This window comes from Pongo abelii, chromosome 1 (assembly GCF_028885655.2).
Source record: "Pongo abelii isolate AG06213 chromosome 1, NHGRI_mPonAbe1-v2.0_pri, whole genome shotgun sequence".
Taxonomy (NCBI): domain Eukaryota; kingdom Metazoa; phylum Chordata; class Mammalia; order Primates; family Hominidae; genus Pongo; species Pongo abelii.
The window spans coordinates 71,596,858-71,612,336 of NC_071985.2; the positions used below are offsets into that span (position 1 = coordinate 71,596,858).

At 36.3% G+C, this 15,479-nt stretch overlaps 1 protein-coding gene across 5 annotated transcripts in view; it reads right to left on the reverse strand.

Annotated features, from left to right (window-relative positions):
- RASAL2 (RAS protein activator like 2) overlaps positions 1 to 15,479 on the reverse strand; it is a 388,281-nt gene that overhangs the window by 139,924 nt on the left and 232,878 nt on the right. The gene's annotated exons all lie outside the window — the stretch shown is intronic.

Genomic DNA, 15,479 nt, shown 5'->3' on the forward strand with positions numbered 1-15,479 from the left:
AGTCTGTTAACACATATATATTACTACCTTAAACCACCTTATTAAACCAATCAGTTTAACTTACCATAATGGAAATATCTAAAATTTAGAAAAGGAACAAAGTTTTTATTTCCCTAAAGCCCTTCATTCAGGTCTTAGGCTATAACTTCATTTTTTAAAAGTTATTTTAAAAAAATATTTAATACTTTATTCATACAGAAATGCCCTGTATTGTATGGACTCTGTATTATATAGTCTGTAGCTGTACTGAGGACAGTGTTGACTACTAAAGGCAAAGTTTTAAAATGAAAAGTTCATCTACTGTTAGGCAAGTTCCATTAAGTTAGGAAGTTATTAGACCCCTGGAAGTTGATGCTTGCTTTTCCTCCTCAAAATTTTTTTAACTTATTGACAGATAAAAATCTGCTCTGCTGTAATCAAGGGATTTCCTGTTGGGATTAAAACTGAGAACTTCATTTTTGAAATAAAGAATAATCAAAACAATTTTATAAACTGAGTGGCTTTGCAAAGCTAATTTTCTACTAGATGCAATGAAATTATAGATAGTATTACTGTTCTCAATCATCATTTTAGTTTGTTTTAAAATCAGTCATATTTCTAGGGTTTTTTTCTATATTCCCCCAATAAAAAGGCAAGTCAACTATGTAATCTTCATTATTAATATGATGACCTAACATATTATGCAGGTGCTCAGTTGCTGAGGTTAGCATGTCAGAATTGATCAATGAAAAAATTCATAGTTTGAATCACAGTGGACTCCACCTGCCACCTTAAAGCAGTGGAACAGAAGAGACATGAAAACAACACAGTATTAATCTATCATCTACCTTTTAACAAACAGCTGATGGAAACACATACACTGTATCTATCATCTATCTACCCATTTATATTTATGTATGTGTGTTATATATCTTACACATTAGATACATATTATACACATTAAGATGAGGAGCACATAGTCATCTAGTATAAAAATAGCTAAATCACTGTGGTAAGTTCCAAGAAGGACAAGAACAGGGTGCTAGGTTTGTGTACAATATGAGGACCATGGTTTCATAAGTTGGTAACTAAGCATTGAAACTGACTGATGATGTTATTTATGTTTGAATTATAAGGTCATGGAATCCCAGAACCGGAAGAGATCTTTAAAATCATCTAGTCCAACCAGTCATTCACTGCTTGAATTTTTCTTATTATTCAATTGATCATTGCTGATATTTGACTATTTTTTGACTTACAAACACAGCATTTTTATATAGTTCAACCTAATACAAACATTTATTAAGTTTGGTGCTGGGCCAGGACCACGTAAGATGGATTAGTCAAGACAACCCTACCCAACTCTATACAGGGGAGAAATGTGAAACCAAATAATTATAACATAGTGACTATTTGTAGAAATAAAATGGCTAAAGTGGCCTCACCTATCCAAAATGAACAGGCTTGGTGCTAAGTTGAGTGGTCAAATTGTGTGATCTAATGCATCAGTTCAAAACTCCATCAAACTCTATGAGGCTATTCCTAACCAATGTGGGATTCACTGCAGAGACATGAATTTCAGCCACTTTCTAGCTTGAGCTCATGGCTAAATAGTGAAGCATTTACTCGTGCTTCTCCAGCTTCTTGGAGAACTCACTCATGCTGCAGGAAAAGATTACAATTTTACCAGTCACTTTAGTCTCTATCCCAAAAGCTGTGTTTCCCTGGCCATGGCACCACAGCACATGGCTATGGGTTCACAGACATTGAAGGTTAAGTAGAAATTACTCTTAGAAGCAACTTCTATTGACCACGATCCCACCTGTTAGAAATAGGTCCTAACTGTGTAAATGATGAAAGGACTATCTTTCCGTGGTATTTAATTCTATTGGCTTCAGTTAGTTACTTGAAACCGCACAAGATGGAGATGAATTCCTTAATGTTCTTCTTTCAGCACATAACATACACAGTGCTAGGCTCTGGCGTCAGAAAATAGATATGCTATGGCCCCTGTCCTCAAGTTATGCTAAAGTCCTCTTAAGTCTAAATACTTTAAAAAGGTTTGATGAGTAATATATTCAGCCATCCATCCATCATTTATGAAGTACTGACTAATGTCAGGCATTTTCCTAAACTCTGGGGATAAGTGGGAAATAAGACAAAGTCCCTGCTGCCACCTCACCCTTACCATGTATATATTTATTGGAACAATATACTGAATTTTCAAAAGGACATTCCACTTATGTGCTTTTTTCATTTGTTTCAGCAACTGGAGAGAACTGTATCACTCAGAATCTGAGTGGTGGCAGAGACTATAACTGCCTTGTTCGCTGCTACATCTGCAATGCTAAAAGTATACTGTCTGCCACATAGTAAGTGCTTACTAAGTATCTGTTGAATAAATAAATGGTTTGAAAACAGGGATAAGTAAACTCCCGGAGGCTACATCTATGATAGTTTCAAAGTTCAATATCAACAAATATAGTGTTTCTAAAAGGCTGTGAGATTTTTTTTCCTAGTTATGAATCAACCAAATAGTATACTTGCTGAATTTTGAAGAATGTAGATAATGTATTTTCCCCCCATCCCATATAAAAGTAATATTATGGGATTCTGACTTTGGTTCAGGTATACAATTCAATATGCTAGCCATTAAGATATTCTGAAACCAGGCCGGGGGCAGTGGCTCACGCCTGTAATCCCAGCACTTTGGGAGGCTGAGGTGGGTGGATTGCTTGAGGTTAGGAGTTCGAGACTAGCCTGACCAACATGGTAAAACCCCATCTCTATTAAAAATACAAAAATTAGCCAGGTGTGGTGGCACATGCCTGTAATCCCATCTACTCGGGAGGCTGAGGCAAGAGAATCGCTTGAACTCAGGAGGCAAATGTTGCAGTGAGCCGAGATCATGCCACTGCACTCCAGCCTGGGTAACAGAGCAAGACTCTGTCTCAAAAATAAATAAATAAATAAATAAATAAATAAATAAAAAATTCTGAAACCATAAATGCATGATCTTTTTGAAAATCAATGGGCACAAAAACAATAAGCTAGCTGTATATAATTAAAAATCACAGCTGGGCACAGTGGCTCATGCCTATAATCCCAGTACTTTGGGAGGCCGAGGCGGGTGGATCACCTGAGGTGAGGAGTTCAAGACCAGCCTGGCCAACATGGTGAAACCCTGTCTCTACTAAAAATACAAAAATTAGCCAGGTGTGGTGGCAAGCGCCTATAATCTCAGCTACTCGGGAGGTTGAGGCAGGAGAATCGCTTGAACCCGGGAGAAGGAGGTTGCAGTGAGCTGAGATTGCGCCACTGCACTCCAGCCTGGGCAGTAAGAGCAAAACTCCGTCTCAAAAAAAAAAAAAATTACTTGCATATCAATTTTATTGCTTATCAAATAAATTAATGAACAACAAGCCACCCTCTTGATACCCATATTCTCCTCTTCCTAGCAGAAAACACATCTCAAAGCAAACCAACTGAGGTTATACCAGGCTGTAAGTGTGCTGGCTCTTGAGCTTACATGTGCTTCCTCTTTTGAAGAGCAGATGATCATAAACTCAGCTTCTTCTAACTATAAACACAGTGTCTTTTCATGTTTACCCATAAAAAAGATTGGCATTCTGATATGTGGGTCTTCCCACTGCATTCTTTTGAGAGTTCACATTTAAAAAGAAAACCATTGTTTATAATTTGAATGACAAACACCAAAGTCACCCACTTACTCAGAAATACCATTAAAACTTTATTTAATTTCCTTTTTATATGATGGGATGCCAGCACAATACAAAGACACACATACATACATACTTCTGCTCTCTGATAAAGAGGCATTATAAAGATCAGAGGACTTGTTAATTCATATGGCTAGCAAAGTACTTACAAGTATTTAGAAAGGGTCATGTCAAACAAGTAACAATTATGATAGTCACAAAATATTTTTGAAACTTCTGGCTAAGCATTAGAGCTTTACTTTGCTCTTCCCACTAAGATGACTTAGTAGACTGCATTTTTTTTTTTTTCTGGAATGGCAATTGGCTAGGAGGAACTATTATAGGGAATAGGCAAAATCAAATATCAGTCCCCTGATACTGAGTTGAGAAACTAAGGCTTTCATGTGAATAAGACCACAGTTCAAAAAAATAATAATAAGAAAAATCTAAATGGGAAAATACAAGGAAATCTTTTCCTACTTTTACTTCATCATATGAGTAAGATTATACTAAAAGAACAAAACCAACACTTCTATTTCTACAAAAAAATTCATGAATAAACTATGAAAAGCAACTAAAAGTATTTTGGGATAGTGTTGGATATTACTGGATACTATCTCTGAATGTGCTCAGAGAGCCAAGGACGTGCCTGTAATATTGGACCTCCTCATTTAAAAAGGGAGTTTAAACAAATTCATTTTCTTCAGTGGCTTTAAAAATATATTTATATATTTATTTATTTATACATACATACATATATTTTTATATATACACATACATAATTATACATATACATACACACACATAATTATCTGTTAGGGTTATGGATTTCCTATTAAGCTAATGTGCTGTCACAACTAAAGCATTAGTTCATTTTTCTCATATAATGCAGATAACACTCAGTTTCAGTAAAAATAACGATCATTAGGCATTTGGTTTTGTCTTCATTTTAAAGAATATTTGCAACTATGGACTACTGTTTCTATAAAATCTATTTAGAAAAAGCATAGATCTTATGGTACAATCAGTCTTTGGCTTACCACTGATACAAAGACATACATATGTATTATATAATTCAAAATACTACTGCAGGCAGTTAACTTCATCCAATTTCCAATTTCTGTTATTTCCTTACAACTAACTGAAGCACACCAAAATCCAGTAGAACTCTAAAGATTGTCATCAAGCATTAAAAAAAAAAAAAAAGAAAAAGAAAAAGGAAGAAAAAGGAAAATTATAACAGCAATTTCCTAGGAAAACAGAGTTCTAGAATATAAAACCTAAGAAGTAAATTATATTATTTTGCCCATTTTACAGATGAGGAAATGGAGACACAGGTTAAGTGAGTAACTTGCCCAAGGTCACAAAGTGGTAGAGCCAGGATTCATGCTTTAGCTGGCTCTTGGAGTGCTTTCCCTTAACCACTATGGTATACTAAACTACTCCAAATTTATCTTCAATTGGCATTTTGGGTTTTTTTTTTCCTCTTCATAGCTTTCTATACTTTCCAAATTTTCTATAATATTATTAATTTTATAAAGGAGCTTGAATATTGTTCCAAATTAGGTTTATCAGAAGCTATTGCTCTTTTCCTCAGTGTGTATTAATCCAGATGCAAAATGTGTATATTTATTGGAACAATGTACTGAATTTTCAAAAGGACATTCCACTTATGTGCTTTTTCATTTGTTTCAGCAACTGGAGAGCCTGTATCACTCAGAATCTGAGAGGCAGCTCCTGACTTGAAAATGATCATTCTGTGTAGTGTGTGAGCAGTTTCCAAACATCTGTGTCCTAGAATACGGAGGGGCCAGGGAGAGGAAGATCAGTGTATGTGTCTGAGAGTGTGTGTGTGTTTTAAGGGAGAAGGGAATAGATTGAGTAAGGAAAGGAGAGGAACATATTCTCAGTATCAGTAGTCTGGCCCCAAATTTTGTGTTGTTTGGAAGAAATCAAATTCAAGAGAAAATGAGGGTTCCCTTTCCTCAGTTCAGTGGCTACTTATTTTCCTCCTCTATTTTTAAACATATTTAATATTAAATAGGTCAATGAATTTAATCAGACCCTATATTTTATATAAAGAAAGAAAGAGAAGAAAAACCAGTATTACAAATATATAGTCTTTGGTTTGTAGATATGCTATATTTTTTTTCTGTAGAATATTATCCTTTATCCAAACCTTTGAAAACTATGGTCCTGATTGTTTTTTAAAAGAAAATAAATTCCCCAAAGGAAAATTTAAGTTAATGAAAAAAAAATTAATCTTTGGTACTTCTACTTATTACTTCTGATCCATTAGGATAGTGATAGTGACAAAAATAAAACTCTTTTATTCAATTATTTTTCAGGCTCCAAAAGGACAATCTTGTTCTATTTTATGATACTGGTTATATTACATTTTAATTTCAAATATTATATTTTAAAATATATTGTTTTTTATTTATTTATTTTTTTATTTTAGACAGAGTCTCGCTCTGTCGCCACACCGTAGTGCAGTGGCGCGATCTCAGCTCGCTGCAACTCTGCCTCCCAGGTTCAAGTGATTCTCCTGCCTCAGCCTCCCTAGTAGCTGGGACTACAGGTGCACAGCACCACATCCAGCTAATTTTTGTATTCTCAGCAGAGAGGGGGTTTCACCATGTTGGCCAGGATGGTCTCAATCTCTTGACCTCATGGGTCCATCCCCCATCTGGCCTGCCTCCTATTTTTTTAGAAGGATTATTTTTTAAAGTTCCTATGTAATGACATGCATTTTTTTATCTTTTAAAAGTTGTGGCCGGGTGCAGTGGCTCACGCCTGTAATTCCAGCACTCCGGGAGGCCGAGGCAGGCAGATCACCTAAGGTCAGGAGTTTGAGACCAGCCTGGCCAACATGGTGAAACCCTGACTCTATCTATTAAAAATACAAAAATTAGCAAGGCTTGGTGGCGCATGCCTGTAATCCCAGCTACTTGGGAGGCTAAGGCAGGAGAAAGGCTTAAACCCACGGGGTGGAGGTTGCAGTGACCCGAGATAGTGCCACCGCACTCCGGCCTGGGTGACAAGAGCAAAACTCCATCTCAAAAAAAAAAGAAAAAAAAAGTTGCAATAAATGAATGATCTTTTACCAAGTATAAAACATTGTGGACATGAGAAACAAACCAATAAATAATCATTTTTAGTTTTTGAAAATCTCATTAAATAAGAAAAATAACTTTCAAGAGGTTAAAAATTCCCTCTAAATTTCTGCACATGCAGTAAAAAATTATTACTATTATTAAAAAAATTCAACACGATAAGAGATGAATTAGATATTATACCCAGAAAAGGCAAAAGCAATGTTATAAAAAGCATGGAATTATGCAAGGCCTATAATCAATTCATGATCAATTCCAAAACAATGATCCCACAAAGAAAACACAATGTAGTTCAAAAACGCAAATACTACATTCAAAGACTGATTTACTGTTGCTTTAAAAACAAGCCAAGTTTTTCTCTCTACCACAAGGGTTAACATATTTTCTCTTGGCAATAAAACATGATATCTAAATTTATTACTGCTGAAACTACAGACAAAATAAATTACTACTAATGAAAAACTGAAAAATCCTCTAGGAGAAGTTTGTTTCAGTGAGTAGAAAAGTAATTCTAAGAAAAGATAATTTGTTTTTTAATATAGTCAAGAATTATGATTATTTACTATGATGATTATATACTATTTTGTAACATCTTCAACACTAGTTACTATCAGCAGGTAAATGTGCCCCATGGGTAAAGTAAACTCAGCATATGGCTTGGGTTTTTGAACTCATTTAAAACTAAATAATGTATCTAACATGCTGGTCTTAACCCATTTATGCCAGAGGTTGCAATTTTTTTTGTTTTGCAAAAAAATCAGACTTTGGTGATGACCTTGAGCAATAGGATATAAATAACTCCCACAAGTTTAGTGTTCCAATAATGGAACACTAGGCATAAATGGGTTAAAATAAAATGTCATATTGACAAAAAACAAAAATTAGTGAAAAATAGCTTCATCTCAGTAAAGTCTAATATTTGAGTGATATTTTATGGATGACAAAATTCAGAGAATAAAAGATATTAATAAATCTGATAAGCAAATATTCATTAGTGACTAAAGGCACATTCAAACAGTCACTATTACATTTCTCAAGGCCACACAGAGAAATTAGACAGGAATATCTTTGTATAAGAATTGGAGACAATTTGGCCGGGTGCAGTAGCTCACGCCTGTAATCCCAGCACTTTCGGAGGCCGAGGTGGGTGGATCACGAGGTCAGGAGATCGAGACCACGGTGAAACCCCGTCCCTACTAAAAATACAAAAAAGAATTAGCCGGGCGTGGTGGCAGGCACCTGTAATCCCAGCTACTCGGGAGGCTGAGGCAGGAGAATGGCGTGAACCCAGGAGGCGGAGCTTGCAGCGAGCCAAGATCGCGCTACTGCACTCCAGCCTGGGCGACAGAGTGCAGAGTGAGACTCCGTCTCAAAAAAAAAAAAAAAAAAAAAAAAGAATTGGAGACAATTTTTTCTCCCTCATACAAGGAAATAAAGAGTGGTTTCCATCTGACTGGCAAAGTGTCAGGCCACAACACTGATTTTGAGAATACAGGTTTTTTGTTTTGTTTTGTTTTGTTTTTCTTTATTGCCCAGGCTGGAGTGCAGTGGTGCAACCTCGGCTCACTGCAACTTCTGCCTCCCGGGTTCAAGCGATTCTCCTGCCTCAGCCTCCTGAGTAGCTGGGATACAGGTGCCTGCCACCACCCCTGGCTAATTTTTTTTTGTGTTTTTAGTACAGATGAGGTTTCACTACGTTGGCCAGCTGGTCTTGAACTCCTGACCTCAGGTGATCTGCCCGCCTCGGCCTCCCAAAGTGCTAGGATTACAGGCGTGAGTCACCGTGCCCAGCCGAGAACGTAGGTTTTTCTGTAGAGAAAATCTAGGCTAATAATAATAAATTCTATTATTAGTGGGCTATGCTTTATCCTATACCATCATTTATTGCATAATTAAAATCATAATCCAAAAAAACATTTAAAATTTACTAAAATTTTTATGATGCATGTTTTAAATTTTACATATCTATACATGTAAACATCAAATTAATGAGAATATAATCAATTGAATAATGCTGAAAGTATATTGTACACTCTTATTTGACATTTAACTGAACTCAATATTTATTGAATGCTATTAAATGCCAAAAATGTTCTTTGTATAGAAATTCTTTAAATGATGCGTGAAGTGGCCGGGCGTGGTGACTCACGCCTGTAATCCCAGCACTTTGGGAGGCCAAGGCAGGCGGATCATGAGGTCAGGAGTTTGAGACCAGGCTGGCCAACACAGTGAAACCCCGTCTCTACTAAAAATACAAAAAAATTAGCCAGGTGTGGTGGTGGGCGCCTGTAATCCTAGCTATTGGGGAGGCTGAGGCAGGAGAATTGCTTGAACCCGGGAGGCGGAGGTTGCAGTGAGCCGAGATCACGCCACTGCACGCCAGCCTGGATGACGGTGCGAGACTCTGTCTCAAAAAAAAAAAAAAAAAAAAGATGCATGAAGTTACATCTCTAAGAAACATGATTTCACTCATCACGGTTTGTCCTACGATTGCTAACAGCAAAAAAACCCCATATAGTCTCTTTTTATGTTTTTAAATAGATTACTACACATTTTTCCTCCACTAAATAACAGTAAAATAGACAACTTGACAAATAAATTTATTTTTATAAGGGCATAGGGATTCAACCACTGACAATGTCATAGGACACGGGAGTATAGAACTCTGCCTCTTAGTCACGTGTGGTGCTGTGCACCTGTGCTCCCAGCTACTCAGGAGGCTGAGGCGGGTAGAGTGCTTGAGCCTAGGAGGTTGAGGCTGCAGTTTGCAGCACTGTACCTTGGCCTGGGTGACAGAGCAAAACCCTGTCTTAAAAAATTAAAATAAAAAATAAAACAAAACTCTGACTCTTTGCTCACCACTTCTAAGGTACTACGTTAGCAGACAGAAGAGCACAGTGGTTAAGAGGACTGACTTTAGGGCCAAATTCCAGCTATGCCATTTACTACTTACGGTGTCTTGGACAAGCACTGTCTCAGTTTCATCAAGTGCTGGCAAACAAACAGAGGCATAATAACAGTACCCACCTTATAGGGTTATGTGAATAAATATTTGCAAAGTGCTTAGAACAGTACTTGGCACAAATCACTACATAATATTTTGTTAAGTAAAATAAAATAAAAACAGTATTCTGGGGGAGAGGCACTGTTATTAAATGCCAAACATATTTATTGTACAAAAATTCTATAAATGAAGACGAAAGGTGAAAAAAAGGAAAATGAGAGCAATTTTTATCATTCACCCCTCATTTGACATAGTATTTTTTCCCTCAAAAACTTTACCTCTTTATAGACTGCTCCATTCACTAGGACCCACAAGCTATTATTGATCAGATTCTCTGAAATCTTTTTCTTTTCCTTCCATTGACAGAAATGTTTAATTCTTTTACCAGGGAACATTTTTAATCTGTTATTTCATGACCCAGACGACAGCCCACTGCAACTACAATTATGTGAAAAGTCTATAACTTTGTCAAAAAGAACTCCACTTTACCAAGAGTACTGTTCACTGTTCAGTCTTTTGTTCCATCCACAGAGAATATGTATTAGAATTAAGACACTACATACTCTATGTTGTAATCATAGACACCTTGGTAAAAAAAAATGCAGACATCATAAATCACCCAAGGAGAGATATAAATAGAATACTTTTGTGAAATAATTTCTCAGGTATGCAGGACAGTAGCTTGTAGAATCTTAGATATATATTACAAGCAGAACCATTAAGACAAAATAATACATTACTTATGTTACTCATATTATGATCTAGCATTAGCCCAATCTTCCAAATTTATCCAATCAAACAATTTTGAGAAAAGATTTGTGCAGGTCTTACTAGTCATCTGATAACACTGCTGTAACACAGTGGAACTGTAATAAACTAGTGCCTTAACTTGAGCATTCAATAATATTTATCCTTCCCCCTACCCCTACTAATGGCTTTGATTAAAGCAACTTAGTCAACAATATAATTAACCAAAATTTATTGAATGTATACTTATTATTAACTTCTAATACTAATATATACCAGAGCCTTCCATCCTTTTACCCCAGTTTGGACTGGATGCTCACTCAGTCAGCTACATAGCTGCCATCCAGAGACTTCCTTTCACCAAGATTCTGGGGATAATCTTTGTCTTTCTCTTGTCCTTTTTTTTTAAGAGACAGGATCTCGCTCTGTCACCCAGGCTGGAGCAGTGATGTGATCATAGTTCACTGCAACCTCGAATTCCTGGGCTTAAGCAATCCTCCTGAGTAGCTGGAACTTCAGTCTGGTCCTTAATTTACCCCTTCTTATACTTGACAGATACATTAGCTTGGAATATAATTTCAGTTTAGACATCATGTTCACTTGGAATGATATTTAGACATCATGTTCACTTGGAATTTTAAGGGCAATGCTCCAGCGTCTCAGCCTCTAATATTACTATCAAGAAGTCAGATGCTGCTCTTATTCAAATCCTTTATAGAGTATTTTTTGTTTCTGCTTTAAATCCCTGAAAACTTTTAGAAGGGTCTCTCCCATTGTGGATGTTCTGAAATTTCCTGAAGATGTGCCTTCAAGGGGGTCTGTATTTATTTACAATGCTGAGCACTTCACAGGCCTATTAAACTGGAAATTCAAAGAACTCAAATGTCACTTCTGGGACATTTTCTTTCAGATCTTCACCAAATGTTCCTTAATCAGTGAAGCCTTCTCTGATGATCTCATATAAAAATAACATTCCTTTGCTCCCTTCTCCACAGCACTCCCTACATCTTTTACCTTACCTTTTTTCTCCATTGCATTTGTCACCATGTGGTATATTGTAAAGGTGTTTGCTTTGCCAGTCTAGTCCCACCAGAATGTAAGTTCCCTGAAGGTAGAGGCTTTTATCTGTACTGCTGGCTATTTTTGAGTGCTTTGTTCAACAGGCCAGAACAGTGTGTGGCACATAATAGGAATTTAAAAATATATATTTGAGGAATGAAAGGCTGTACTTCCTAGGTTAGGCAATTTGCTCAGTCAATCACTCTGCAGGGCTCTGAATCAGGGAACAAATATAGCTGGGGAGAGGAAGAGAAGAGAGACAAGGTCTCACAGCTGCCTGTTAGTATTTATAAGTCACTCATAACCAGAAATACCCTATTGGTAATTGTGATTTGTATAAAGCGGTAGGAAAATACCATGCTAAGGTGGATTTAAAGTCATATAGACCTGGGTTTGAATTCTGGTTCTGCCACTTATTTGGCATCAGTACTCTTCTCTATAAAATAAGGGTACTAATAATACTTGTTTCACAGGACTACTGCCAGGAATAAATGAGATAATATATATCCAGAACTTAGCACTGTCACTGTTTTGTCATCATTGTGTCTACATAGTTACATCACTTATTGTTTCTTCACATTTATAACTATTCTTTATTTTTATTCTAAAAACATAAGGAGATGAATTTGAGATGGCAATCGGTGATACTAAGAAATAAGAATTACAGAATAAGTAAGATCTAATATTTGATAGCACAACAAAGTAACTACAGTCAGCAACAATTTCTTGTACATTTTAGAATAACAACTGGAATATTCATAATACAAAGAAATGATTAATGCTTGAGGTGATAGACACCACTTACCCTGATGTGATTATTACACATTATATGCCTGTATCAAAATATCTCATGTACCCCATAAATATATACACCTACTATGTACCCATACAAATTAAAAACAAAAAAAATTTAAGAAGAAATAGGAATAAGAGACTCACAATTAAAAGGAGCAGATTCATGGTACTGTATACCAAAAACGTGATAGGAGATGAGATAGTCTGTATAGTTGAAAAAATAACCAAATGTATCATTTCCCTAGTGCTACCATAAGAAATTACCACAAACAGGAAATTTATGCTCTCATAATTTTCTGGAAGTCAGAAGTCCAAAATCAAGGCATAGGCAGAGCCACCCTCCCTTGGAAGTCTGCAGGGGAGAAGACTTGCTTGCCTCTTCCAGTTTCTGGTGGCTCCCGGCATTCCCTGGCTTGTGTCTGCTTTACTCCAATCATTGTCTCTGTCTTCACAAGGCCTTCTCCTCCATGTCTATGTCTCCCCTCTTCTGTCTCTTAAGAGGAAATTTGTCATTGGATTAGGACCCACCTAGATATCCAGGATGTTCTTATCTTGAGATTTTTAATTATATCTACAAAGACCTTTTCTCTAAATAAGGTCACTCTTGGGACTGGCCATTTCTATACTGTTTTTCTAGGTACAAGAACTAACAAGGTTGTCTTTCTGCCAATTATGCTTTCTAATTCAACAATGAACTGTGGCTGGGCACAGTGGCTCATGTCTGTAATCCCAGAATTTTGGAAGGCTGATGCAGGTAGATTGCTTGAGCCCAGGAATTTGAGACTAGCCTGGGCAATGTGGAGAAATACTGTCTCCATAAAAAAATACAAAAAATTAGCTAGGTGTGATGGTATGTGCCTGTAGTCCCAGCTACTCAGCAGGCTGAAGTGGGAGGATTGCTTGAACTCAAGAGGTCGAGGCTGCAGTGAGCCAAGATCATGCCACTGCACTCCAGCCTGGGTGACAGAGTAAGACCCTTTCTCAAAATATAAATAAATAAAATAAAAATAAAATAAACTGCATTTTATTAATTATATTCTCCTGGGTAAATTAATAATTTTCTGATATCTAAGATTCTAATTTAAAAATACTTTATAGCCTGAAGAATGTTACTTATAATCTAAATGAATACTAGGAAATACTATAGTTTTAAAAAGCTACTTAAGAGGATCTCCATGAGAGCAACTAAATTTGTATATATACACATACTGAAATTTTTTAAGTTTGATAATTTTAAATTTCATTCAAAATAGAAAAGAAATGCTAAGTTAGAATGAGATTGTTCTATTTACCTGGACAATATTACTATATGAAACTTGTCCTTTATTAAGAGCCTTTCAATATTTATATTGTAGAATGGTTTAAACCATAGGGATAATGCTATTTTTGATTGTCTCCAGAAAGAACAAATCATCACTTAAAACATGTGATAACAAGTCTATAAGAGAAGATAACATAGGTAAAATGGGAGAAAAAGAGGGTTGTAGAAAGGAAAACAAAATTGGCCAGGAGTGGTGGCTCACCCCTGTAATCCCAGCACTTTGGGAGGCCGAGGCGGGCAGATCACCTGAGGTCGGGAGTTCGAGACCAGCCTGACCAACATGGAGAAACCCCGTCTCTACTAAAAATACAAAATTAGCCGGGCATGGTGGCACATGTCTGTAATCCCAGCTACTTGGGAGGCTGAGGCAGGAGAATTGCCTGAACCTCGGAGGCGGAGGTTGTGGTGAGCCGAGACAGTGCCATTGCACTCCAGCCTGGGCAACAAGAGTGAAACTCCATCTCGAAAATAAATAAAATAAAATAAAAAATTAATTAGATATTCTTTTCTGAGACATAAACTTTTAGTATAATAATCAATTCTGAAATAGCAGAGCATTATTATAAATAAAATGGAAATAGTGTACAACAAATTTTGAAAGACAAATACATACTAAAAGGTGACTTCCTAGAGTCTAATAACATTTCTTTTGAAAATCCACTTATTATTCTCTTATTAGGGATAATTATGACGGAGGTAGATTTCTGCTCATGAAATTTTGAACCTATTCTCTTATTCCCTGATGGGAACTGATACCATATACCTTTGATATATGATTCATTCTTTCTAATGTGGAAAACATATAAGCCAGCCTTTTACATGGGTACATGAGATTCTGCAAAATTAATTTTTCTTGGGAAAGTTTAAAAAATTCTTATTTATTTATTAATTCATTTCTTTATTTTTAGAGGCAGGGTCTTGCTCGCTCTGTCACCCAGGTTGGAGTGCAGCAGCATAATCGTAGCTAGTGTAGATTATATAATCATAGCTATATATAGAATCAAACTCCTGGGCTCAAGTGATCCTCCCACCTCTGCCTCCCAAGTAGTTGGGACTACAGGCACACACCAACATGCTTGGCTAGTTTTTTTATTTTTTGTAGAGATAGGGTCTCATTATGTTGCCCAGGCTGGTCTCAAACACCTGACCTCAAGCAATCTTTCTGTTAAAGTGCTAGGATTACAGTCATGAGTCATGGTACCCAGCTAATTTTAACTTATCAACTTCAGTAACACATTTAGTTATAAAAGCTCATCTTTTACTGTAACTCTATACTGTATCACTGATATCAAACATTATTAGAAGAGGCCAAATTTTCTCTTTTCTCCTATTCCACATCCAGTTTCTTTCAGGGAGCCTATCTACCACTGTGAAATTTTCTAGCTTTTAGTGGCTACTCCAAGGCTATTTCTATCCAACTGCTAATGATATTCTGCTTTTAAATGTATTTTTTTCTCTTCTTATTTTAAGTCACACCCAATGTATTATCTCATTAGCTCTATCCCTAGCTCATCTGGTTCCTAATCCATATATCTGAATGAATACTTCTCTACAATTCCTACCTTTAAAAATTAATTACAAAAGATTTGTTTAAATACGTTTTTGACTCTTTGGTGGCACTACTCTGATTAAAGTGGGAAGGAAAAAACCTAAAGGCCTTTAAGAAGAAAAAATGAACTGATAATTATCTTTCCTCTATTACTAGGTCTCTTTCTAATTCAGTCGCTTTTACTTCCTTC